Source organism: Aotus nancymaae, unplaced genomic scaffold (assembly GCF_030222135.1).
Source record: "Aotus nancymaae isolate 86718 unplaced genomic scaffold, 86718_ANA_hifiasm-v0.15.2.pri h1tg000033l, whole genome shotgun sequence".
Classification (NCBI taxonomy): domain Eukaryota; kingdom Metazoa; phylum Chordata; class Mammalia; order Primates; family Aotidae; genus Aotus; species Aotus nancymaae.
This window is the reverse complement of record NW_026988447.1, coordinates 24,516,475-24,543,366: the sequence shown is the minus strand read 5'-3', so window position 1 is coordinate 24,543,366 and position 26,892 is coordinate 24,516,475. Positions and strand designations below refer to the sequence as shown.

Below are 26,892 nucleotides of genomic sequence, written 5' to 3'. Positions count from 1 at the left end.
TGGGACAGAAGAGAAGAAGGATGAAAAAGTACCAAAAGCAAAAGCAAAAAATAATATATGCATATATATTACGAGACTCAGACTCAGATATTACCCAGATGTTAGAACTAACAGAAAGGGAATACGATAAAAACTCTAGTGGAAAAAGTTGACAACTTGCATAACCAGATGGGGAATTTTAGCAGAGACAGAAGCTATAAGAAAGAATAAAACCAAAATGCTAGAAATGTAAATAAAACATAGTAACAGAGATGAAGAATGCCTTTGACAGGCTCACCAGTAGGTTTGACACAGGCAAGGAAACAATCAGTGAACTTGAAGATAGGCCAGTTGAAATTGTCCAGACTTATAAATTTGTTTAAGTTCCTTGTGGATTCTGGATATTAAACCTCTGTCAAATGAATAGATTGCAAACATTTTATCCCATTCTGTAGGTTGCCAACAAACAACCCCATCAAAACATGGGCAAAGGATATGAACAGGCACTTCTGGCAAGAAGACATTTATGGGGCCACCAAACATAGGAAAAAGCTCATCATCACTGGTCATTAGAGAAATGGAAATCAAAACCACAATGAGATACCACCTCATGCCAGTTAGAATGGCGATCTTTAAAAAGTCAGGAAACAACAGATGCTAGAGAGGATTTTGGAGAAATAAGAACACTTTTACACTGTTGTTGGGAGTGTAAATTAATTCCACCATTGTGGAAGACAGGGTGGTGATTCCTGAAGGATCTAGAACCAGAAATACCATTTCACTCAGCAATCCTATTACTGGGTATATACCCAAAGGATTATAAATCATTCTACTATAAAGACACATGCACATGTATATTTACTGCAGCACTGTTCACAATAGCAAAAACCTGGAACCAATTCAAATGCCCATCAATGATATACTGGATAAAGAAAATGTGACACATATACACCATCAAATACTATTTAGCCATAAAAAGATGAGTTCATGGCCTTTGCAGGGACATCGATGAAGCTGGAAACCATCATTCTGAGCAAACTAACACAGGAACAGAAAACCAAACACCGCATGTTCTCACTCATAAGTGGGAGTTGAACAGTGAGAATGCATGGACACAAAGAGGGGAACATCACACACCAGGGCCTGTTGGGGGTGGAGGGCAAGGGGAGGGAGAGCATTAGGACAAATACCTAACACATGTGGGGCTTAAAACCTGGATGACAGGTTGATGGGTGCAGCAAACCACCATGGCACAAGTATACCTATTTAACAAACCTGAATGTTCTGCACATGTATCCCAGAACTTAAAGTATCATGAATAAAAAAGGAAAAAAAAAAAAAGAAATTATCCAAACTTAAACACCAAGAGTGAAAAAGCTCAAAAAGCATAAAAGAGCATCCACAGTAGACTGTGACAATACAAGCAGTCTACTGTTATTTGAATCTTAGAAGAAAAAATAGAAAAGAATAAATATTTGAACGTATAATGACTATGGATTTGCCAAAAATACTGAAAAACATCAAATCACAGATGCAAGAAACTCATAAAACATCAACAGAACAAGCATGCACACACAGACACATACACACACACACCAAGAAACAAGCATACCAAAACCCCAAAACCAAAACACTCCTACAAACATCATATTCAAACTATTGAAAATCAAAGATAAAATCAGGCAGCAGCTTCAAAGCCAAAATGATGGTTCAATGTAAAGCGGAATTTTAGTTGAGAAATTTCTGAAGGCAGCTAGAGCAAACAAGCGAAAAAGGTAAGAAATACAGTGGACTTTTTATTAAAAACTATGTAATTCAAAAGTTAATGAATTGACATCTTTAATGTTCTGAAAGACAAATAAATGTCAACTGAGAATTCTATACAAAGTAAAAATAATTTTTAAAATTAAGGAAAAATGAAAGCTTTTATGTAGATAAACAAAACTGATAAAGTCATTATCAGCTGACCTGCATTGGAAGAAACATTAAGATGGCTCTTCATAATATAACATACAGAGCATAACATAACAGAGAGATGCTTACATCTGTAAAGGAAATGAGCAGCACTATAAATGATATAAAGGAAAGTAAATGTCTATTTCATCTTTTTGTGCTTTTAGTGACTACTAAAGATAATTGTCTGAGGCAGAGGTTGGCAGATGTTTTCTGTTAGGGACCAGAGCATAAATATGTTGGACTTTGTGGACTATATAGCCTCTGCCACAACCATTCAATTCTGCTATTACAGTGTGAAAGCAATAATTGATAATACCTAAACAAATAGACATGATCGTGTTACAATAAACTTTGTTTTCAAAACTAATTGGTATTCTGGATTTGGCCAATGGGCCAGAGTTTTCCAACTAATTATCTGTGCAAAAATAGTAGCAGAGCATTGTGTGATTATACTGTATATAAAAGGATAATATGAAACATCAACAGAAAAAAGAATTAGAGGAAGAAATGGAAAGAATAGTATATAGTTCTTATACTAAAAGTATAATATACAATTGTACAACTAAATTATTTGAAGGTAGACTGTGACTAATTAAACTGTATAGGTAATCCTTACAGTAACTACAATAATTTCTTTAAATAAGTATACCTGATAAATACATAGTGGAGATAAAACAATAACAAAAAATAAGCACTTCATCTAAAAGCAGGGGAAAAGAATAACAGATGCCACAAATAGAAAGCAACTAGAAAAATGTTTTTTAATCCAACCATATCAATAATTATATTTAATGCAAATAGCCTCCTGTAACACACATGCAACACACACACACTCACACCAATTAAAAGATAGAGATTGTCAGCTTAGATAAGAAAAGCAAAGCTGACTATGTATTTAAAATATGTGTTATATTTAAATATAATTACATAGATAGGTTAGAAGCAAAGAGATAGAAAAAAATATATACAATGCAAATGCTAGTCATAAGAAAACTGGTGTGGCTACATCAATGTCAGACAAAACAGATTTCACATTAAGGAATACTAACATATATATTATATAAGTATAAAATGGTTAATTTATCAAGAAGACATAATGATCTTAAATGTGAATGTACCTAACAATTTCACAATAGATGAAACAAAAACTGACAGAAGTGAAATAGACAAATCCACAATACTTGAAGACATAAACAGTCCTCTAATTGACAGAGTAAACAGAAAATCAGTGAGGATATAAAATACTTAGACAACACTACCAACAACTTGACCTAATTGACACTTATAAAATGCTGTACCTAACAATACATATTTTTGAAAGTGCTTATGGAATATTCAATAACACAGCGTCTATGCTGACTCATAAAAGAAACCTTAACAAATTTAAAAGAAAAGAAATCCTAACAAGTGCATTTTCTGACCACAAGGAGATTCAACTAGAAATCACTAACACAGATATCTAGAATATTTCAAAATATTTGAAAATTAAACAATATATTTTCAAGTAACTGATAAAGCAAAAAGAAAGTCACAAAGAAAATTTATATTTATTTGAATCAAAACAAAATCACCACACTATATATCAAAATACACTTGGAGGAAAATTTGTTGTATTAAATATTTATATTAGAAAAAAGGTCTCAAATCAATGATATAAACTTTTACTTCATAATTAGAAAAAGTGCAAATTAAATCTAAAACAAATAGGATAAAGAAAATAATATGTGTCATAAACATAGCTGATAAAGATTTAGTTTCCAGAATGTATTAATCATGTAAGCAAATCAATAAAAAAGTAAAAATAGGGAAAAAACTATCAAAATACATAAAATATTACAAAAATATTAAATACGAATTACCCAGAAACATATTAAATGATTCTCAACTTCACTAGTATCAGGAAAATGTAAATTAAAATCAAATTATATATAAAATATAATCAATAATAAGTAAATATTTTAGTTTCAAAACCTCAAACATTGATGAAGATTTAGAGTAATAGAAACTTTTATACCCTGCAGGTACTCCAACCACAATGAAAAATAACTTGTTGATATCTAGTAAAGTTAAAAAGTACTTTCACTTCTATGTATATAATGTAGACAAACTCAAATGCATATTAAAAGATAATTAGAAGAATGTTTACAACAAATCAAGTTCTAATAAAATATTGAAAACAGGCTAAAGTGTCCATCAGCAAGAAGGTAGAGAACATATTGTGATTTACTCATTCTTTATAATAGAGACAATGAAGAGATCTTCATTTTATGAAGAAACATAAATAAACTTCACTAAGAATCGAGGAAAGAGAAAGAGTGAGTGCCAAGAAGGGAGAGAAAGGCGGGCTGCGGGGGAGGATGGCACTTATAGATATTGTAAAACCCTGTAAAACAATACTCTGTAGTGCAAAAGTAATTGCCATTTTGCCATTAAAATTAATCTATTGCACCAACCTAATACATTCCTTGAGGATACATATACAACAGAGAAATGAAGGAGGGGCATGATCAATGTGATCAGGGAGGGGAACAAGTAGTCTTCAACTGTATCAGGAAAGTTTTATTTCTTAAACCGTGCAACAGGAAAAATATGTTTTTCTTTGTATCCTTGTTATGTTTTAAATATTCATTATGAATTTAACCAAAAAGAGGCAGAGTCATATGTTGAGAGGAAATGCTGAAGCAGTGCAGTAGGAGCTTTGAGAAGAAAGGCAGAGTTTTGAGCTGGTTTCTATGAGCACTGGATGAGGCAACAAGCAAGCATGTGTCAAGGAAGTTGTATGGATGTGGAAGGGCCTGGAGACCACTGATTTGTGGGGGCCTCAGTTTGACTAGCTGTGAGGCTTTCTCCAGCAGTGCTCAGCAGATTGAAGAAGGACAGTAGAGTGGACGTAGTGTTGAGATTTTCCTGCTAGTGCAGTGAGTAAAGAGTGAAGCACAGAATGCAGTATTCACAATGTGACCAAAGGGTCTCTAGGCTGGATTGGGAAGTCATTAAAGAAGAAAGATGTAATATATTTAATATATTGGGAGATGAGAAAAGTATTCAGATCTAAGTGATGGGAAGTGAGAAGTTCAGGGTACAGGCGTGGAGTAAATAGGTGGCTGAAATGAAGTAGTATCTGTAGGCTCTAGAGGCAGCAAGACAAAGAAATTATGCATCAAGCGTGTTAGATGAGTTACTTGCATGGAAATTGAAATCACCTGAAGGATCACAGTCAGGGCCTGAGGACTAGGGAAAGACTGTGCCTAGTAGAAAAGTCTAGAGGACCAGGAGTTTGAACAATGAACATAATAAATAGGAATGAGGATGTATATAGCCAGGCATCTGTAATGTTATAAGAAATTACTACAATTTAAAGGGCATCTATGGCACTTGGAAAATGGTAACCCTGCCTCTGGGCTCTCTGATGTGTGGCCTGGCTACATGAGAGTAGGCAGCAAAGAAATAGCTCCTTATGAGAAAACCAGGTTTCTAGTAAGACCAAAGAAAACATTCCCCAAAGAAATGCAAGGTGAGACACTGTTTTTCATAGAAACACAAGACCCCGTAAGCATTATGTTATATTTTAAAGTGAGATGATCGGAAGAAGATAGTCGTGACCAACTAAGTCCATAGCGAAAGAGTATGATACAGTAGGGAAAGATAAACGACAGAAGGTGCCTGCGGTGTAGGTGGTATCTCAGCTTGACAAGGATGAGAGGCATCACATGACTCGCTATATTCTTGCGTGCTGAATGGACCTCTGGTTAAAGAGGTTTGCTGGCCTGTGCAGGCTGATGTCCAGACAGGGAGTGCTAGATGTTTGATGATGCTACGTACCTACAGCTCTTGTTTTGGTTTCCAAACAGTGCTTAGATATAAAGAGCTGAATCAATTATTATTTCCTAACCATCTCAAAAAGAAACAAAAATAAACACTGAGTAAGTGTCAGTTATGCTGATGACGTAGCCTTTCAGTATTGAGGCCATTGAACTTGTTCATATCACAACAATGTCACAACATTTCTGAAGCTAGGGCTTCATTCTAGTGAACTAGGTATATTTCACAATGTCACATCAGTTAAAAACCTTCTAAACACTTAGAATTTGCAAGATAGAGTGTGGATGGACAGGGCTTCTAAGGATCAGCCAGATGCTAAATAATGTCAAGAAAAGATAAAACTAGAAATACGATCCAGATGGGGATTTGCCTTTGTCTTTTCTGCTCCTTTCCTCTCATAGGAAACAAGGGAAACTACTCTGAAGGCTACCATCATTGCAGGACAACTATATTCAGACTTTTGCAACTAGGCCCCCTGTGCCCATAACAGGAATATATCCAGATTTTAACATAATCCAAAAGTAACAGTAGAATAAAAGCCAAAGTATCAGGAGAAAGGTTCTCTTTGTGGAAAATGGTGTAAATTGGCAAATTCTGTAATTTACCTGAAAAAATAATCAAGCATCTATTTAAAGGTTAAAGGCATGCCTGGATTTTCACAGAGACCCTTGACCAGGCAGAAGATAACTCCTGTCAGGACAATGGATGTGTGTGCATGGATAGGGAAATGCTTCTGCTCAGGAAAACCAATCGCATCAGGAGACAATTGAGTTATCCAGGATGTCAGTATGATTTTGCTACCAATATTAAATTCAGTGAGGACCTGCTTTGTCACAATAAGAATAAAGATGAGAATTGTCAGGGCTCCAGTGTGATCAAATATCCTGAAGGCAACCAGTCCAACTGCAGAGCAGCTCTGCAACTAGTTAGTGATGTTCTCCTCTTTACCAGGAGGAAGCAGTGCAGACATCAAACAGATAGAGAAGACCCATGGATCTAGCAAGACTGAACAGTAATAGTTTGTGAGGGTATTAACACTTAAAATATGGTCCCTGGACAAGCAGCATCTGCATGACCTAGAAGCTTGTTAGAATTGCAGAACCTTGAGCCACACTCTAGACTTACCACATTAGAATGTATATTTTAGGCCAGGCACAGTGGCTCACGCCTGTAATCCCAGAACTTTGGGGGGCTGAGGCAGGTGAATCATGAGGTCAGGAGATCAAGACCATCCTGGCCAACATGGTGAAACCCCATCTCTACTAAAAATACAAAAATTAGCTGGATGTGGTGGCACACCTGTAATCCCAGCTCCCTGAGAGGCTGAGGCAGGAGAATCACTTGAACCTGGGAGGTAGAAATTGCAGTGAGCTGAGATTGCACCAGTGCACTTCAGCCTTGTAACAGAGTGAGAGTCCTTCTCAAAAAAATATAAAAAAGGAACATACATTTTAGCAAAGGTGATTCTTACGCACACTTAAGCTTGACAAGTACCACATTATGGCATAGAAGACCACTCAGATTCTAGGCTCATAATTGAAAGAGATGAATAGGGAATTCTGTCAAATAAAAAGCCAATGTGGGCTACAGCCATATATTTACTTAACCAAACTTTCTAGACTGTTGCCTGGAGCTGTCCTGGATGCTAGCCTAGGCTTCAGTCACTCCAGCAATTGGTTCATGTCCTACCATCAGTGCTTCCAGGCTGTCCAAGGTCTCATAAATTCAATTCTCTCTCCCTGGTGCTGGACACTCACCTACCCTCTCATCCTCTATAAGAAGTTGACCTCTTTTTGATGGACTCGTTCCATGGACCAGCCCCGACCCAGCCCAGATTTCGTCCCCAGCTCTATCTCCCTTTCATCTTTGCTCTCCTCAGCCTCAGCTCTGCTGCCCAACTCTTGGCAGCCTATTCAGCCCCTGGCAAAGACAAACCAAAGTACCTCTGGAGCTACACAGAGCCAGTTCATGACTTGCCACACTTAGGAATGTGTTGGAGGTTGGCAAGGACAGCTAGAGCACAGCTCACAATAACTAGTTTCTTAATGTCATAAAAGCGAGATTATCTAGAATTTAACAATCCACTAAAAGCACTGTGGGTTTTAGGACATGCTACAGTTCAAACTAGTGTGACACATAGAAACATGAAGAGAATGTGTGTGAGACCAGAGATAGAATCAATTCTATAAAATTGACTAAAACATCACATTTCTCTTCCTCCTTGGAAATACAGAATCGGGGAGGTGCTACTGATATCCATCCATAATCTCCACAGAGTTCTATTTCTACTATTGTTTGTGAAATTCATTTTAGTCAACAGTAGCCACAATTTTCTGAGGATGTTTATGTGCCAGGCTCTATGTTATCATTTTATATGCATTAATCTTCATAACAAATGTATTATGTAACTTCAGCTTTACAGACACAAAATTAAAGATTAAAAAGCAATTTATTTGAGGATCCACTTACTAATTGGAGAAACACAGATGTAGACTCGAGTCTCCAATTCTAGACCCCTTTCTCTATATGTCACCTATTTTCACACACAAAAAATTTCAAACTTCTATTATTTCTTGAGAAAGAAATTAGGGCAGAGGAGTAGAAAAAAGAAGGAAGGACTAGAAGACATTTATCTTATATTTGCTGTTTTTATTTATATCATTCTTCATTCTCAAAAATAATCCCCCCAAAAAAGTATAACCTATCAATATAGCATTTAATGTCCAAGTCCTGCAACCCATAGACAGAAATGTGAGAATCAAAACACGACAGACGTATTTATGATCTTATTTATAGCATCCTGTGTCTTTGCGACATACTCATCTCTGGTTCTTTTACTGGTTCTTGATGCAAATATACTTTCTGTGGACAAGGCAGTATAAAAAAAATCAAGAATAAAGATTCAAAATCACTGGTGTCTAAACAGTTTCCTTTTTTTGTTTGTTTTTGTTTTTGTTTTTGTCTTTTTGAGATGAAGTTTTGCTCTGTTGCCAAGGCTGGAATGCAGTGGCTCCATCATGGCTAACTGTAATCTTGGCCTCCCAAGTTCAAGCTATTCTCCTGCCTCAGTGTCCTGAGTAGCTGGGATTACAGGTGCATGCCACCATGCCCGACTATTTTTTATATTTTTAGTAGAGACAGGGTTTCAACATGCTGGGCAGGCTGGTCTCAAACTCCTGACCTCAAGTGATCCATCTGCCTTGGCCTCTCCCACAGTGCTGAGATATAGGCATTAGCCACTGCGCCTTGCCTGAAAATAGCTTCTAATGGTTGGATACATCTAGTTCTCCATAACCAGCATTCTGATTAGTTAACAAAGAGATAGTAGTGTTTTTTTTTCTTTTTTTTAATTGTACTTTAGGTTCTGGGGTACATGTGCAGATCATGGAGGATTGTTGCATAGGTACACATGTGGCAATGTGGTTTGCTGTCTCCATCCCCCCGTCACCTACATCTGGCATTTCTCCCCAAGTTATCCCTCCCCAGCCTCCCCACCCCCCCGCTGTCCCTCCCTTGCCCCCCTCCAACAGACCCCAGGGTGTGATGCTCCCCTCCCTGTGTCCCTGTGTTCTCATTGTTCAACACCTGCCTATGAGTGAGAACATGCGGTGTTTGATTTTCTGTTCTTGTGTCAGTTTGCTGAGAATGATGGATTCCAGATTCATCCATGTCCCTACAAAGGACACAAACTCATTAGTTTTTATGGGTGCATAATATTCCATGGTGTATATGTGCCACATTTTCCTTGTCCAGTCTATCATCGATGGGCATTTGGGTTGGATCCAGGTCTTTGCTGTTGTAAACAGTGCTGCTATGAAAATACGTGTGCATGTGTCTTTATCATAGAATGATTTATAATCCTTTGGATATATACCCAGTATTGGGATTGCTGGGTCAAACAGTTTCTTGTATTGCTTCTTTGAATTATGAGATGGCCTTTTGGAGATCACAATCCCAGTTAAGAAATGATTCCAAATCGCAATGAGTAATCCATGATCACTCGAACTAGCAAAACCTTGACAGTTAAAATGACAGCACATAAAGCAGCAAGGCAGAGACCTCAGCTGAACAAACAGAAGCATTGTGCTTTTGATTCATTGTAAATCAGAGGTCAGTCTGTTACTCACTTGTTTCAAATTAGGATAAGAGTCATGTATATGAAGTGAAGAGGGGGGCTCTGTCTATCTCTGTGACAAGGCATAGAGTTAATTGTGATTAACTCCAACAGTATCAGATCTGAACCAGAATTTGAAGAGTATCCAATAGTGACCCAATATCCCGAAGGGGAGAACATGGACCCACTCTGGAAATGCAGTAAGTCAGCCATCTGACTCTTTAGATTTTGTTCTGTGTCATTCAGCAAAAGGGAAAGCATCCTGAAGAATTACAAAGTGAAGATGGGAACACATGCTTGATAGAGTCTCAATCTGCTTTTTGAAAAGGCATGACTAAATCCTTAAAATACGGAGATAAAATGTTTCAACAGAAGGTAGAATTGAAGAGATATAAAGAAACTAGTAGTCATTTCATTTGAGGGATGGAAACACCAAGTCTCAGAGACAAATCTGAAGAGTTTTTGTATGCAGCTGACTAGTGGTCACACGGGGATTAAAGAGGTTTTTTGTTTTGAAGTGAGCTTTTACCCTGCTCTTCAGTGTGTGACACTCTTGGTTGCTTCTCACATGTCATCTAAATGATAGAAACTTTCATTGGATGTTCCAGAAAAGACTGAAACTTCATGGAAACTGTTTCTTCTATAAATACTTCACCTGACACATTGGATTTTGCCTACTTAACAAAATCTTGTGAAGCCTTGAGCCCCAAATACACTTGAAAAGATAAAACTGCTATCACACAGCAAAGGTTTAGAAAAATGGAACATGGTCTTTATATAACAGTTTGCTGGATGCATAGGGACTTTTCAGTCCCTTTCTCTGACATCTTCTGGAAACCTAAGTAAAGGAAAAAAATATATTGTCCACACTTAAGGTGACAGGTTTTTTTCCTGATACTTTTCTTCAAACGAACTGCATATTCCAAATACAGTGACTTCTAGCAGCCTATCTCAAGAAGCAGAAACACATAAAGAAAATTGTAATTTGGCTGAAGATGGATTCTTTTTTCATATGCACTAAAATAGAGGACTCTGAAGAAGTGTGGCCTCAGCACTGTCAGACGTTTCAAAATCCTTATGCACACAGCCACAGACGTACCTAAGAGCAGTTAAATAGCATGTGCTAAAGCAAAACTAACACTGAAGCTCGGATAGGATCCTCAGGACATTGGTAATACAGACAGCATCACAGATTATTAATTTCTAGAGCTGATTGAATTCCTTATGATGATACGTTTCAGGTTCAAATTAGTATTGACTAAATTATCTGTAGTTTCTGATGATGGATTACTCATTTTATTTTGAAATTTAACATTTCAAAGTAAGACAATGAATTTAATTAAAATTTTATCTTCCGCTTTTTATTATGGTGGGCAAGAATAAATATATATACGTGAATATTATAATTGCACTTTAGCTCTCCAGAGAAGTTCATAGAGTGCCTGAGGTCATCTGCAAAGAATATAGTATGACATAACTAAGTTTTCTCTTTCCCACCGCCCATTGCGTACACATAATGCATCTTAATTCTTTTTACCACAAGCAGTTTCCTTACTCTCCAATATGTACACAATCGCACAGTCTACCTTAAAATATTTATTCAGTAAAACTGCTCTACAGTGAGAATAAGAGCAAAAAATGAAAAATAAAAATTTAATTGCTAAACTTGAACTAGGTGGCATATCTACAAGAAGAAATAGGCCAAATAATGAAGTTCTAGGTCATTGTTCTACCTGCAAATTCATTCAGCATTTCTCTGAGCAACTCATGGGATGAGACGAAATCATGGACTAATTTAACAAATCCCCTGTGTAACATGAGTTAATCCTCTGTGATGAACTGAGGTATATGAAGGATTGCCACTGATGTAATAGAAGGAAATGAGCTCAACTTTTACGTGAAAGTATAATATGATTTACGTCTGAACGCTGCAAAAAATGACATGTGTAGACTTTCCTTCTTCGTTTCCCATCTTCTTAATCTCAAGTAAAAGATCACTAGCTTTTAGGATTGCTTTGATCCTACATGTCAGAAGTGAGAAAAATATCATAATGATTAGTTTATGTCATATGAATTTATTGAGCACCTACCATAGAGAGTTTGTTTTAAACAGAGAAGTTTCCTTTCACTGTGTGCCCTTGCCAGAGTTCTGGCTTTCAATCTTTAATTAGCATAAAACTCTTTTCATGAAAATCTTTAATTAGCAACATAAAACTCATTTCTGCATGCTTCACTATGCACCCTCCCAACGCCTGCATGTTTTTGCTACTTAAAGCCCCCTGATGCTTTACCCCTTCGTGAACTACTCTGATAATTTCTTGACCAGCTTTTGTTCCCTCATCTAGGCAAGTTAATATGTTTGTCTTTGAATGGCTGTTCTTGTTGTTTGGGGGTCTTTCCTGCATTCATTAACACTATGTTGGTCTGAAATGCTCCTCTGAATCCCTGTCATGTCATATGGCACTCATCAGTATAGTCAATTCAACCGGAGAGAGGTACGGCAAAGTGGTTGGGACCAATTATGCATCCAAACTGCCTAGGCCTTTTCATTTACTCAGGGACCTTGGGCAATTCACTTAGCCATACTTTCCTTAGTTCCCTTATAATACACTTGGGAAAATGGTAATATCTAATTTTGGAGAGAATTAAATTCATTTATGCAAAGTTGTTAACTGTTTTATTTCTAGCCAGGATGAACCAGGGCACTAGAGGCTTTACTTCACACTGATTGGGAGCAAATATAAAACCAAGCTACCTAAGGACTCTAAAAAAATAAGCTAAACAGGAAAATTGTTGAAAGGAGTTACAATTTAGAGAAGTTAACCTTAATAAAGTGAATTTTTCATTTTCCTGCTTTTTCTCATGGTTTTGATTAAAGAACAGTGCACATTCTTTGACAGGAATCATAAAATAATAAAAAATTTAAAAGAATTGAAATCATATAATGTTCTTAAACCACAATGGTATTAAACTAGAATTCAATAACAGAAAAATATCTGGAAAATACAAGTATTTGGGAACTAGAAAACACACTCCTATATAAAATTTGTTGGATACCATGTGGTATTCATAGAAAAATATAGAGTGCTTCTATTAGAAAAGAAGTTTCAAATAAATGAGCTAAGCTTTGAAAATTTAAAATAGAGAAAAATCTATGAAATCAACAATTAATTATTTAAAAGGTTAATGTAATTGACAAACCTCTACCTTGACTGACAAAGGAAGCAGAAAATATCTAAATTACCAGTATCAGGAATGGAAGAGGGGATATCACTATAGACCATAAACATTAATATGATAAGGAAATATTCTGATATTATGAAGGTAAACAAAAAACAGATACAATTCCCCAATTTCTTACATGATACAACCGAATTTCACTCAAAAAGAAACAGATAGCCTGAATAATTCTATACCTGCCATAGAAACTGAATTTGTAGTTAAAAGTTACAAAGAAAACTACCAGGCCAGATCCTTAATCTGATAATGGGCACAGTGAATGATAAAATTCTTGATTCTTTGCCCATAAAAATGAGAATAAGACAAGGATGTTCACTTTTCTTTCTCCCCTGCACAATGGAGGTATGATGCCTATGCAATAAAGCTAGGAAAAGAAAAAAATAAAAAAGACATACAGATTGAAACAGGAAAAATAAAGCCATCCTTGTTTGCAGACAACATAACTGTTTACATAGAAATGCCAAAATTTTCTAGAAAAGAAAGTTAGAAATAATAAATGAGCTTATTATATACCATTTTAATTGTCAATTATACCAAAATAAAGGTAGGAGGGGGAGAATGAAATACTGATACATGCTGCAAACACGGATGAACCTTGAAAACATTATACTATGTGAAAGAACCGCATATTGTATAATTCTATTGATGTAAAATGTTCAGAAGAGACAAGTCTGGAGAGACAAAAGGTAGATTAGTGGCCGCCTAGAGATAGGGAAGTTGGAGCAAAATTGAGGTGATGGCTTTAGGGATGTAACATTTATTTTGGAAAAAATAAAAATGTTCCAATATTGATTTTAGTGATGGTTGAACATACAATTCTGTGAATATACAGTTTAAATAATTTTTGTATTTTTAATTTTTGTGGGTACATAGTAGGTGTATATATTTATGAGTTATCAAAATCTCATTATTTTGTGATGTGAAATAATCACATCATGGAGAATGTGTCATCCATCGCCTCAAGCAATTGTCCTCTGTGTTACAAATAATCCAGTTACACTATTTTAGTTATTTTAATATGTACCATTAAGTTATTATTGATCGCAGTCACTCTATTGTGCTATCAAATCATAGGTGTTATTCATTCACTTATTTTTATACACATTAACCATCCCTACGTTCCCCTAAGGACACTCTTCCCAACTTACTGATAACCATCCTTCTACCCTCTAAATGCATGCGTTCAATTGTTTTGATTTTTAGATCACACAAATCAGTGAGAACATGTGATACTGTCTTTCTGTGGTTGCCTGATTTCACTTAACATAATGATCTCTAGTTCTAGCCATGCTGTTTCAGACAACTAGATCTCATTCTTTTTTTTATGGCTGAAGAGTACTCCATTGTGTATATGTATCGCATTTTCTTTATCCATTCATCTGTTTATGTGTGGACACTTAGGTTGCTTCAAATCTTAACTATTGTGAACAGTGCTACAACAAACCTGGGAGTGCAGATATCTCCTCTATATACTGATTTTCTTTCTTGTGGGTATATACCCAGCAGTGAGATTGCTGGATCATATGGTAGCTCTATTTTTAGTCTTTTGAGGAAACTCCAAACTGTTTCCCATAGTGATTGTACTAATTTACATTTCCTCCAGCAGTGCATGAGTGTTCCCTTTCTCCACATTCTTGCCAGCATTTGTAATTTCCTGTCTTTTGGATAAAAGGCATTTTAACTGGGGTGAGATGATATACCATTGCAGTTTTGATTTGCAATTCTCTGATAAGTGATGTTGAGCACCTTTTCATATACTTGTTGCTATTTATGTGTCTTCTTTTCAGAAATGTCTATTCAAATCTGCCTGTTTTTGATAGGATTATTAATTTTTTTCTATAGAGTTGTTTGAGATCCTTATGTATTCTGATTATTAACTCCTTCTCTGATGGGCAGTATGCAAATATTTTCTCCCATTCTGTGAATTGTCTCTTCATATTGTGGACTGTTACCTTTGCTGCACAGAAGCTTTTTAACTTTATGGATACCATTTGTTTATTTTTGCTTTGGTCATCTGTGCTTGTGGGGTCCTACTTAAGAAATATTGCCCCAACCAAAGTCCTGGAGAGTTTTTCCAAAGTTTCCTTGCAGTCATTTCATAGTTTGAGTTCTTAGATGTAAGTCTTTAATTCATTTTGATTTGTATGTGGTGAAAGATAAGGGTTTAGTTTAATTCTTCTGCATATGGATATCCAGTTTTTCCAACCTTACTTGTTGAAGAGACTATTTTTTTCTTCAGTGTATGTTCTTGACACATTTGTCAAAAATGAGTTCACTGTAGGTGAATGGCTTTGTTCTTGGGCTCTCTATTCTGTTTCACTGGTCTATGTGTCTGTTTTTATGCCAGTACCATGCTATTTTTGTTACTACAGCTCTGTAGTATAATTTGAAGTCAGGTAATGTGATTCCTCCAGTTTTGTTCTTCATGTGGTTTATATATGTTCTTTATATAAAATATAAAGAACATAAAGTTTACTCAGTTTTGTTTTTTATATAGAATCTATGTGCTATAATCTATAAACATTGATGCAAGAAATAAAATAAGATTTATTTAAATGGAGAGACAGACCATGCTCATGGATTAGAAGACTCATTATTGGTAAAATGTCAATTTTGCTGAAACTGCTCTGTAGATTCAATATAAACAAATCAAAATCCAAGCAAGATTATTAGTAGATATCAACAAAAAGCTAATTCTAAACCATCTATGGAAAGGCAAAGAAACGATAGCAAAAACAGTTTTGAAAAAGCAGAACAAAAGCAGAGAACTCAAACTACTTAATTTAAAAAATAACAAGACCTTGAAAGAAGAATAGTTACAGAACAATAAAACAGAGACAAGACATATGTACATAATCAATTATTTTGTAAAGACACAAAGACAATTCAATGGAGAGAAAAAAGAATTACTTAAATAAATAGTGCAACAATTGAATACCCATGTGCAAAAGAACAACAACCACCAAAAGAACACATCTCAGACTGTACACAATTAACAATATTGATGATCTAATTATCAAACGTAACAAAACTTCTATAGGAAAATATGGGAGAAAAGCCTATAGATATTGGTAAACTTCCTTAATATGACACAAAATGTAGTTCAGTCCATAAAAAAAAAATTTGTAAAGTTGACTTTATTGAAGTTAAAAACTTCTACTCTGTGAAAGACACTGTTGAGAAAATGAAAATACAAGCTACACATTAACACAAGTATCTGCAAAACTTGTATGTGATCTGGAATTTCAATACAGAATATTTAATAACCTTTTAAAACTCTCTAAGACCACTAGCCAGACTAATAAAGAAGAAAAGAAAGAAGAATCAAACAGACACAATAAAAAATGAGAAATGCCAGATATAGGTGATGGGGGGATGGAGGAAGCAAACCACCTTGCCATGTAAGTACCTATGCAACAACCCTGCATGATCTGCACATGTACCTCAGAACCTAAAGTACAATATAAAAAATAAATTTAAAAAATGATAAAGGGGAGATCACCACTGATCCCACAGAAATACAAACCACCATCAGAAAATGCTATAAACACCTCCATGAAATAAACTAGAAAATCTAGAAGAAATGGATAAATTCCTGGACACCAACACCCTCTCAACACTAAGCCAGGAAGTCAAATCCCTGAATATACCAATAACAAGTTCTGAAACTGAGGCAATAATTAATAGCCTGCCAACCAAAAAAAGCCCAGGACCAGATGGTTGCAGAGCTGAATTCTACCAGAGGTAGAAGAAAGAGGAGCTGTTATCACTCCTTCTGAAACTATTCCAAACAATAGAAAAAGACGGACTCCTCTGAACTCATTTTATGAGGCCAGCATCATCCTGATACCAAAACCTGGCAGAGACAAAACAAAAAAAGAAAATTTCAGGTCAATATCCCTGATGAACATTGATGCAAATATCCTCAATAAAATACTGGCAAACCAAATCCAGCAGCAAATCAAAAAGCTTATCCATCACGATCAATGAATGTGGCTTCATCCTTGGGATACAAGGTTGGTTCAACATATGCAAATCAATAAATGTAATTCATCACATAAACAGAACCAATAATAAAAACGACATAATTATCTCAATAGATGCAGAAAAGGCCTTCAATAAAATTCAACACCGCTTCATGCTAAAAACTCTCAATAAACTAGGTATTGATGGAACATATCTCAAAATAATAAGAGCTATTTATGACAAACCCACAGCCAGTATCACACTGAATGGGCAAAAGCAGGAAGCATTCTCTTTGAAATTCGGCACAAGACAAGGCTGCCCTATCTCACCACTCCTATTCAACATAGTATTGGAATTTCTGACCAGGGCGATCAGGCAAAAGAAAGAAATAATAGGTATTCAGTTATAAAAAGAAGAAGTCAAATTGTCTCTGTTTGCAGATGACGTGATTGTATATTTAGAAAACCCATTGTGTCAGCCCAAAATCTCCTTAAGCTGATAAGCAACTTCAGTAAAGTCTCAGTATACAAAAATCAATGAGCAAAAATCACAAGCATTCCTATACACCGGTAATAGGCAAACAGAGAGCCAAATCACAAGTGAAATAATGCCACACATCTACAACCATCTGATCTTTGACAAACAAGCAATGGAGAGAGGATTCCCTGTTTAATAAATGCTATTGGGAAAACTGGCTAGCCATATGCAGAAAACTGAAATTGGACCCCTTCCTTACACCTTATACAAAAATAAACTCAAGAAGGATTACAGACTTAAATGTAAGACCTAAAACCATGAAAACTCTAGAAGAAAACCTAGGAAATACCATTGAGGACATAGGCATGGGCAAAGACTTCATGACTAAAACACCAAAAGCAATGAAAACAAAAGCCAATATTGACAAATTGAATCTAATTAAACTAAAGACTTTCCACACAGCAAAAGAAACTATCATCAGAGTAAACAGGCAACCTACATAATGGGAAAAAATTTTTGCAATCGATCCATCTGACAAAGGGCTAATATCCAGAATCTGCAAGGAACTTAAACAAATTTACAAGAAAAATACAAATGACCCCATCAAAAAGTGGGTGAAGAATATGAACAGACACTTCTCAAAAAGAGACATTTATGTGGCTAGCAAACATATGAAAAAAAGCTCATCATCACTGGTCATTAGAGAAATGCAAATCAAAACCACAATGAGATACCATCTCATGCCAGTTAGAATGGTGATCATTAAAAAGAAACCCCGTCTCTACTAAAAATACAAAAAAAAATTAGCTGGGCATGGTGGCGCGTGCCTGTAATCCCAGCTACTCAGGAGGCTGAGGCAGGAGAATTGCCTGAACCCAGGAGGCGGAGGTTGCGGTGAGCCGAGATCGCGCCATTGTACTCCAGCCTGGGTAACAAGAGCGAAACTCCGTCTCAAAAAAAAAAAAAAAAAAAAAAAAAAAAAGTCAAGAAACAACAGATGCTGGAGAGGATGTGGAGAAATAGGAACACTTTTACATTGTTGCTGGGAGTGTAAATTAGTTCAACCACTTTGGAAGACAGTGTGGCGATTCCTCAAGGATCTAGAACCAGAAATACCATTTGATTCAGCAATCCTATTACTGGGTACATAGCTAAAGGATTATAAATCACTCTACTATAAAGACACATGCATACGGATGTTTATTGGAGCACTGCTCACAATAGCAATGACTTGGAACCAACTCGAATGCCCATCAATGATACATTGGATAAAGAAAATGTGGCACATATACACCATGGAATACTATACAGTCATAAAAAAGGATGACTTCATGTCCTTTGCAAGGACATGGATGAAGCTGGAGACCTTCATTCTCAGCAAACTAACACAGGAATAGGAAGCACTGCATGTTCTCACTCATTATTGGGAATTGAACAGTGAGAACACGTGGACACAAAAAGGGGAACATCACACACCAGGGCCCATCAGGGGTGGGGGACTGGGAGAGGTATCACAGCATTAGAAGAAATATCTAATGTAGATTATGGGTTGATGGGTGCAGCAAAACACCATTGAACATGTATACCTATGTAACAATCCTGCACATTCTGCACATGTATCCCAGAACTTAAGTATAATAATAAAAAAAGAAAACAAAAAATCCACTAAAAAAAATGGATAATTTAAATAGACACTTCACCAAAGAAAACATATAAGATATACTGATGGTAAACAAGCACACGGAAAAAAAATGTTGTCATTAGTCATTAAGAATATATAAATTAAAACCACAGAGAATTATCACTACATACCCATTAGAATAACTATAATTCTAGAAGCCTGACAATACCAATCTCTGATAAGGATGTTAATCAACTGGATCTTTCATGCACTACAAGTGGGAATTCAAAATAGTATAGTTACTTTGGGAAAATGTTTGGTAGTTTTTTTTTTTTTGAGACAGAGTCTTGCTCTGTCACCCAGGCTGGAGTGCAGTGGCACAATCTTGGATCATTGCAACCTCCGCCTCCTGGGTTCAAGTGATTCTCCTGCCTCAGCCTCCCGAGTAGCTGGGACTACAGGCAACTGCCACCATGCCCAGGTAATTTTCGTATTTTCAGTAGAGATAAGTTTTCACCATATTGGCCAGGCTAGTCTTGAACTCCTGACCTTGTGATCCACCTGCCTCAGCCTCCCTAAGTATTGGGATTACAGGACTGAGCCACTGTGCCCATCCTTCCACCTTGGCCTCTGAAAGTGTTGGGATTCCAAGTGTGAGCCACCATACCTGGCACAGCCTGGTAGTTTCTTATAAAATTCAATACACATGTACAATATGACTCAGCAATCTAATTTCTGGGTGTTTGCCCAAGAGAAATGAAATCTTTGATCACTCAAAAACCTGGACACAGATGTTTATGGTGGCTTTTAAAAAATAACTAAAAACCCAAAACAACCCCAAAGATCTTTAGATGGTAAAAAGACAATTACAGTGATAAATTCGTTAAATAAAATAAAAAAGAATAAAAAGACAAATGGGTGAGCCTCAAGCACAATATCGTAAGTAAAAGGATGCCAGCTCAAATGCCTATGATTCTATTTTAATGACATAAATAGAAAAGGCAGAAATATAGGGATAGGAAAAGTCCAGTAGGTAAGCAGAAGAGTTTGACCATAAATGGATGGGAAGAGGGAGGTTCTGTAGGGTAATGTTAAGTATTCTGTGCCTTGATTGTGGTGGTGGCTGCACAAACGTGTACATTTGTCAAAACTCAAAGAAATGTATGCCAAAAGTGAAAAATTTACTGTATGTAAATTTTTAAACAATCAATAAAAACAAAAAATATTTTAGAAGTATCATTAATATCACAGTATTATTTATCTTAGTTATACTTATTATTAATAGGGCCAGGAGAGTGGGAAATGGCCTAAGAGAGGAACAATTTGAAAGCTTTGATAATGACCGATGTGAAATCAATGAAAAGAAATTCAGGAATAAAAAAAGAAGCAAGCAGAAATCCATTTGGCAAGGCACTAAGAAGGATAAAACTGGGACAGAAATATTGACTCATCTATGAAGGAGCCAAGAGTCCCAATAGCCATGACTTAATTGATACACTCCAATTTGATCTGAATACACATCAATATAAAAGAGGCTCCCTTGGGTTTGGTGTGGCTGATAGGGAAACAGTAGACCAGGCTTCTGTGGAGGAGCAGTTCTCAGCATCATGTGTATAGCCAAGTCACAAATCAGGGAGATAGACTCAAAGTACGTTAAGGCCACAGGAAAGTGATGCAGGCAGGTGTCCTGGGAATTAAGACACCCAGCTCAATGTGCCACAGAGCCTGGCTGCTGACTTTTAGGAAAACAGAAACAAAAATTAAGGACTCATTCAAAAAGCCAGCCTGACTCAGACAACCAATACGGCTGCAGGCTTTTGATCATGGCCTAAATTCTTCCTACCAGTAACCTAGAGAGCAGTGTGGAAGGAAGCTGCAAGCTTTGCCAGTGGTCCACTCCCTTGGTGTTTTTGTTTTTGTGTGTTAGTAAAGGTTAACAGGACAGAGTAGAGGAGTAGAAGATGGAAGGAAAGAGGCATTAACATACTATGTGGTTTGACTTTCTATGTTTCAGTTTCCGTTTTCATAGATATGGATAAAAGGACCGTGCCTGAAAACACACACACACAAACACACACACAAAGGTGATAAGATCATTATCTCAGAAAATACCTAGGACACTTTCACGGAGGCAATGATTTTTATAAGAATTCAATAAATTTTTACATCGAAAACATGAGGGTAGATAAAAAGAAGGAAGAGGAGGAAGAGTGAGATGGAGAAAAAAGGAGGAAGAATGGGAAAGAAAATAGGGAAGAGAATACTGACAATGGAGAATATTTAAAAAATGTGAGTAAAGACAAAAATCCAGTAATGTGGAATGTACACAAATAATAGCAAACTGGCCAATCTGATGGTGGTAGTGCACGCAGAAGCAGAACATATTCAGATGGGTGATTATTCAATCTGGCTGGAATCTCTACTATCAACGAATGAAAACATTAACACAGAAGCATAATTTCTCTTATTCTAGGTATAAGATATGATTTTTGTAAACCAGAGAACAGGAGAATTTGTTCTCTGCTTCTCAGCATTGTAGTTCATAGCGTCACTCAATCAATCAAACATTAATTGAGCATCTATCAAGCCTAGCAGCATGCAAAGTGCTATAAGTAATTCAGAAATTTTATGCTACTATATCTTTAATTGGAGTTTAAATCTGGATGGCAGAATCTAGAACATCTACAAGAAAAAAGAGTTTGAATAAACGGATAAATAAATATGCCTTTAAGTCTTTACCTCCAGTGTACAGAATCAATAAGCATTTTCTCAATGTTTCCTATTTGCAATATTGTTATATACTCTCGAAGTTAGCCTCCTCGCTTTTTTACTTCCTTTCCTTTCTTTCTAGAACTTACTATATCTAGATATGCTACTATATACCAGTCAATACGTCAGTCAAGAGAGCAACAAGACAGAAACAATGTTGAAAAACAGGATTTGAAAATCCCATTTTAGAGGAGTTAACTGAGATTAAGAATAGTTACCAAATTTGTCCAGGGTCACACTAGGAACAAGTAAGGGAGCTGGGATTTAACCCAGGCTTCAAAATTTAAAACCATTGCTTTTATTCTGAGAAAAATATAATCTCTGCAAACTGTAATTTACAGATTATAAGACCCCTCATTTGGTTTGGAAAATTCCTCCCGAAAGAGGAAACAGTAAAGTTCTGTTTGGTGTCAGATAACATGCTCCCCAGAGGCCAGCTCATTTCCTAATAGGTGATTATTCAATCTGGCTGGAATATGACGTTTTTCTTCCTACATTTATGTTTCAATGTTAGTCTTTTTTCTTTCTTTTCTTTAAGAATCCATTTTCAATTAAGATTTCTAATTAGATTCCAAGTTTGAGACACATCTCTAGGAGAAAGCAAATGCAAGAGTAGTAATTAAAAAGCAGCTGTCTCTTGCCTTTCCAGCATGAAACAAGCCTTTTTGTCTGTAAGTTATGAAATCCTAGGAAATTCTGTGATGTTTGCCTCTGTTTTTAATAACAGTCAACTTAATTGGAAGATGCTGAATTGGTCTAAAAAAGTCGATGCCCTTTCTAACACATATGCTGAAAACTTCTCTTCTAGAATAAGCATAAATCAACTGTGGGTTTTTGAGACTTTTAGTGCTGCAAAGTCTAAGATCTCCACATTTTATATACAGTCAAATCATTGGATGGCATGGCAGCTCATGCCTATAATCCCAGCACTTCGCCAGGCCAAGATAGGCGAATCACTTGAGCTCAGGGTTTCAAGATCAGCCTGGACAACATGGCAAAACCTCATCTCTACAAAATTAGATGGGCATGGTGTAGTCTGTCTACTGAGGAGGCCTGTAATCCAAGCTACTGAGGAGGCTGGGGTGGGAGGCTCACCTGATCCTGGGAGGTCGAAGCTGCAGTGAGCCATGACTGTGCCACTTCAATCCAGCCTGAGTGACAGAGTAAGACCCTGAGTGACAGGGTGAGATTCTTGGAACATAGCTATTTCTTAAAGATGAAATTCTTCTTTAAAGTACTAAAGTAGGCATTACTCCAAATCATTTGCCTTACTTTAATACTTTTTCAGAAGCCTGCAGTATAAAACTTTATAAATCAAAGAGAATAAGCATTTGCAAAGGAAAGAAATATGATTTAGATTAACTGAGATGCAAACAGTAATTCATGTAGTTTTTCTCTGTTTAGTTTAAGATAACCAGTATTACTAATGCTGATGTTGAAAATTATTTAGGAAGCTCTTACTCCAGTTGTCCTTGATACCTGAGGCTATATTTTCACATGTGAAGTATAATCAGGATTTGAGGAAATTAACCATATAATTAAGGTAAAGAAAAATCTTCTGCTGAAAAAAACTAAACCAATGATGCAAACAGATATTTTCCTCTTGCTTGCATTATCTAGATTCTAGAAAATTATCTAACACAGTTTAATGCACATAGCCATGAAATAGGTCAAGTTCCATAAAAGCAGGCTAGTCTCAGGTACAAAAAAAACTTCTTAAAATGTATATTCCCAACAGGTAAACTTTTGAAAGATTTCTCAATATAATTCTGGAAATGACTTCAGGAAATATTAAGTTAAATAAAAGTAGACATACACACACACACACACACACGTGGGTGTAAGGTGAGGTGAGGTGACGATTTGAAAGCATCTATATTGAGTGGACCAGGAGAGAAAACCAAATGACATCACATAGAAATGGAAGCAGAGCAAGTCCAAAGGCATCTTTTTTTTTTAATTGCATTTTAGGTTTTGGGGTACATGTAAAGAACATGCAAGATTGTTGCATAGGTACACACATGGCCGTGTGATTTGCTGCCTTCCTCCCCATCACCTATATCTGGCATTTCTCCCCATGCTCTCTCTCCCCAACTCCCAACCCCCCACTGTCCCTCCCCTATTTCCCCCTTGACAGACCCCAGTGTGTGATGCTCCCCTCCCTGTGTCCATGTGTTCTCATTGTTCAACACTCGCTTATGAGTGAGAACGTGCGGTGTTTGATTTTCTGTTCTTGTGTCAGTTTGCTGAGAATGATGGTTTCCAGCTTCATGGATATGTCCCTTCATGGATATGTCCCTACAAAGGACATGAATTCATCGTTTTTTATGGCTGCACAGTATTCCATGGTGTATGTGCCACGTTTTCCCTGTCCAGTCATCATCGATGGGCATTTGGGTTGGTTCCAGGTCTTTGCTATTGTAAACTGTGCTGCAATGAACATTCGTGTGCATGTGTCCCTTACAGTAGAATGATTTACAATCCTTTGGATATATACCCAGTAATGGGATTGCTGGGTCAAATGGAATTTCTATTTCTAGGTCCTTGAGGAATTGCCACACTGTCTTCCACAATGGATGAACTAATTTACACTCCTACCAACAATGTAAAAGTGTTCCTATTTCTCCACATCCTCTCCATCATCTGTTGTCTCTAGATTTTTTAATGATCGCCATTCTAACTGGCGTGAGATTGTATCTCAATGTAGTTTTGATTTGCATTTCTCTAATGACCAGTGATGATGAGCATTTTTTCATGTTTGTTGGCCTCATGTATGCCTTCTTTTGTAAAATGTCTGTTCATATCCGTCGCCCACTTTTGAATGGGCTCATTTATTTTTTTCTTGTAAATCTGTCTTAGTTCTTTATAGATTCTGGATATGAGCCCTTTCCCATTCTGTTGGTTGCTGATTCACTCTAATGCCTGTTTCTTTAAAGGCATCTTACAACGGATATTAAAGACCTACGGGACTGGGCTTTTCATCTTATTTTCAACCCAACTTTGTCTTATATGTCTTCCCTTCTGTGACTTTGCTGTAGCCACACTATCCTCCTTTCAACTGTTTTCTTTCTTTTTTTCTTCATTTATTTTCTTTATTCAACGTTGTTCCATCTGCCTGGGACTCTTTATTCCCATATTTTAGGTCTTAGTTTAAATGTCATCTTCCAGAGAAACAGCCTCTGTTTACCCAACCCACAGTATGTTCTTCATTTGCCTCTTAATATTTTATCCCATTCTGTTATTTTACATCATAGCATTTATCACAGCTTTTACTTATATACTGTTATCTACGGAATCTCCTCTGCTGGACTATAAGTACTGTGAAAGCAGAATGGACCATGCCTGTTGTATCTAATTCTGTAAAATCACCTTACAGGTGAGCGTTTCCCAAATAATGCAACTTTAGAGCATGTGTATTGATTTAATAAGAAGTAATAATATTAATTTGTTAATTTCTTCACATTTCTGCCTAGGCTAGCCCTGACCTACTAAAACCCTCAAAATTAGTTTAAGGTATTTATAGAAATTAATTTCTCTATAAAATTATGGCAAATCATCTATATAACATGCAGTCATACATATGATAAAACACCTAAATGGCATTATTGTAAAATATTTTGTTAACAAGCTTGAATTAATCATCAGTTTAAATGAATATAATGTGTTAATGTTACATGTTAAGAATGACTCTTGTACCTGATTTATGGCGTTTTCCTTGACTAAACTGCTCTTTGATTATTGTTTTGCTGGTTTCAAGGCTCTGCAAAAAAAAAGAAAAAAAAAAGTCAGGATTTAATGTTTACTGAAAATTTTCTTACTAAAGCACCCATAGGTAAAGTGTTTAATATGCTTATAATGCGCATCATTCAAACTTGGGGATTTATCATCATAACAAGATTCATGGAACATAGCTATTTCTTATTTCTATTCCAAATTAGTCAGTTTCATTCAGCCCATAGAACTCCTATAGAACAAATTATAGCTGATCCTTGTTTGCTGCTTAAGTTTGCCAAGTACTATCCTATGCCAGGCACTATTTTAAGTTACATGGATTAACTCATTTACTCTTCATAACCATTCGGCAAGAGAGGGTTAACTCAGCAGGCCTGAGTTACTCAAATTCTGTACATCACAAAGGAAGGTGAATCTTCAGGTCTCACCTTCAGCTAGCTTCTGGGAGATAACCTCTGAACTCCTAGAAAAGTCTATCTAATAAATGTGTTGCATACATGAGGCTTTAAGCTATGCTGTTTCAGATGGATCAGATAAATTTATTTTAAAATGTGATTTAAGGTGAACACTTATTTTTCTTGGGGGAAGGGAGTCTGGTGTCTGGATCATCCAGTGCTGCATGTTTATGTGACTGACATCCGATAGAACTCAACTCTAGAAACCAAAGCTTGGCTGAGCTTCCCTGGTTTACCACACTTCATGGGTTATATATCATTTTGCTGGCAGCTTTAATCACATCTCCATGTTACTCCACTGGTGGGGGGATACCAGGGACTTTGTTTGTAGACTTTGCACCATGGAATATTTTCCTTTGCTGTTCTTAATTTGTATACTTCCACTATAATAAAGCATGACTATGATTATACAGCTTTCTGTATCTTAGTTGATATGGTTTGGCTGTGCCCCCACCCAAATCTTGTCTTGAATTGTAGTTCCCATAATCCCCAAATGTTGTGGGAGGGACTCACAAGATCTGATGCTTTTGTAAGGGGCTTTTCTCCCTTTTGCTCTGTGTTTCTACTTGCTGCCACCATGTGAAGAAGGACATGTTTGCTTCCCTTCCATCATAATTGTAAGTTTTCTCAGGCCTCCCTAGTCCTGTGGAACTGTAAGTCCATTAAACCTCTTTCCTTTATAAATTATCCAGTCTCAGGTATGTCTTTATTAGCAGCAAGAGAACAGACTGATGCATTAGTAAATCATGAAGTCTAAAGGT

The 26,892-nt window shown here is 36.4% G+C and overlaps 1 protein-coding gene across 5 annotated transcripts in view; it reads right to left on the bottom strand.

Annotated features, from left to right (window-relative positions):
* INPP4B (inositol polyphosphate-4-phosphatase type II B) overlaps positions 1-26,892 on the bottom strand; it is an 851,576-nt gene that overhangs the window by 443,370 nt on the left and 381,314 nt on the right. For all 5 annotated transcript variants that reach the window (XM_064383845.1, XM_064383847.1, XM_021666733.2 and 2 more), the window contains one exon: positions 25,641-25,704. The gene's annotated coding sequence lies outside the window, so the exon portion shown is untranslated. The remainder of the gene's footprint in view (positions 1-25,640; positions 25,705-26,892) is intronic.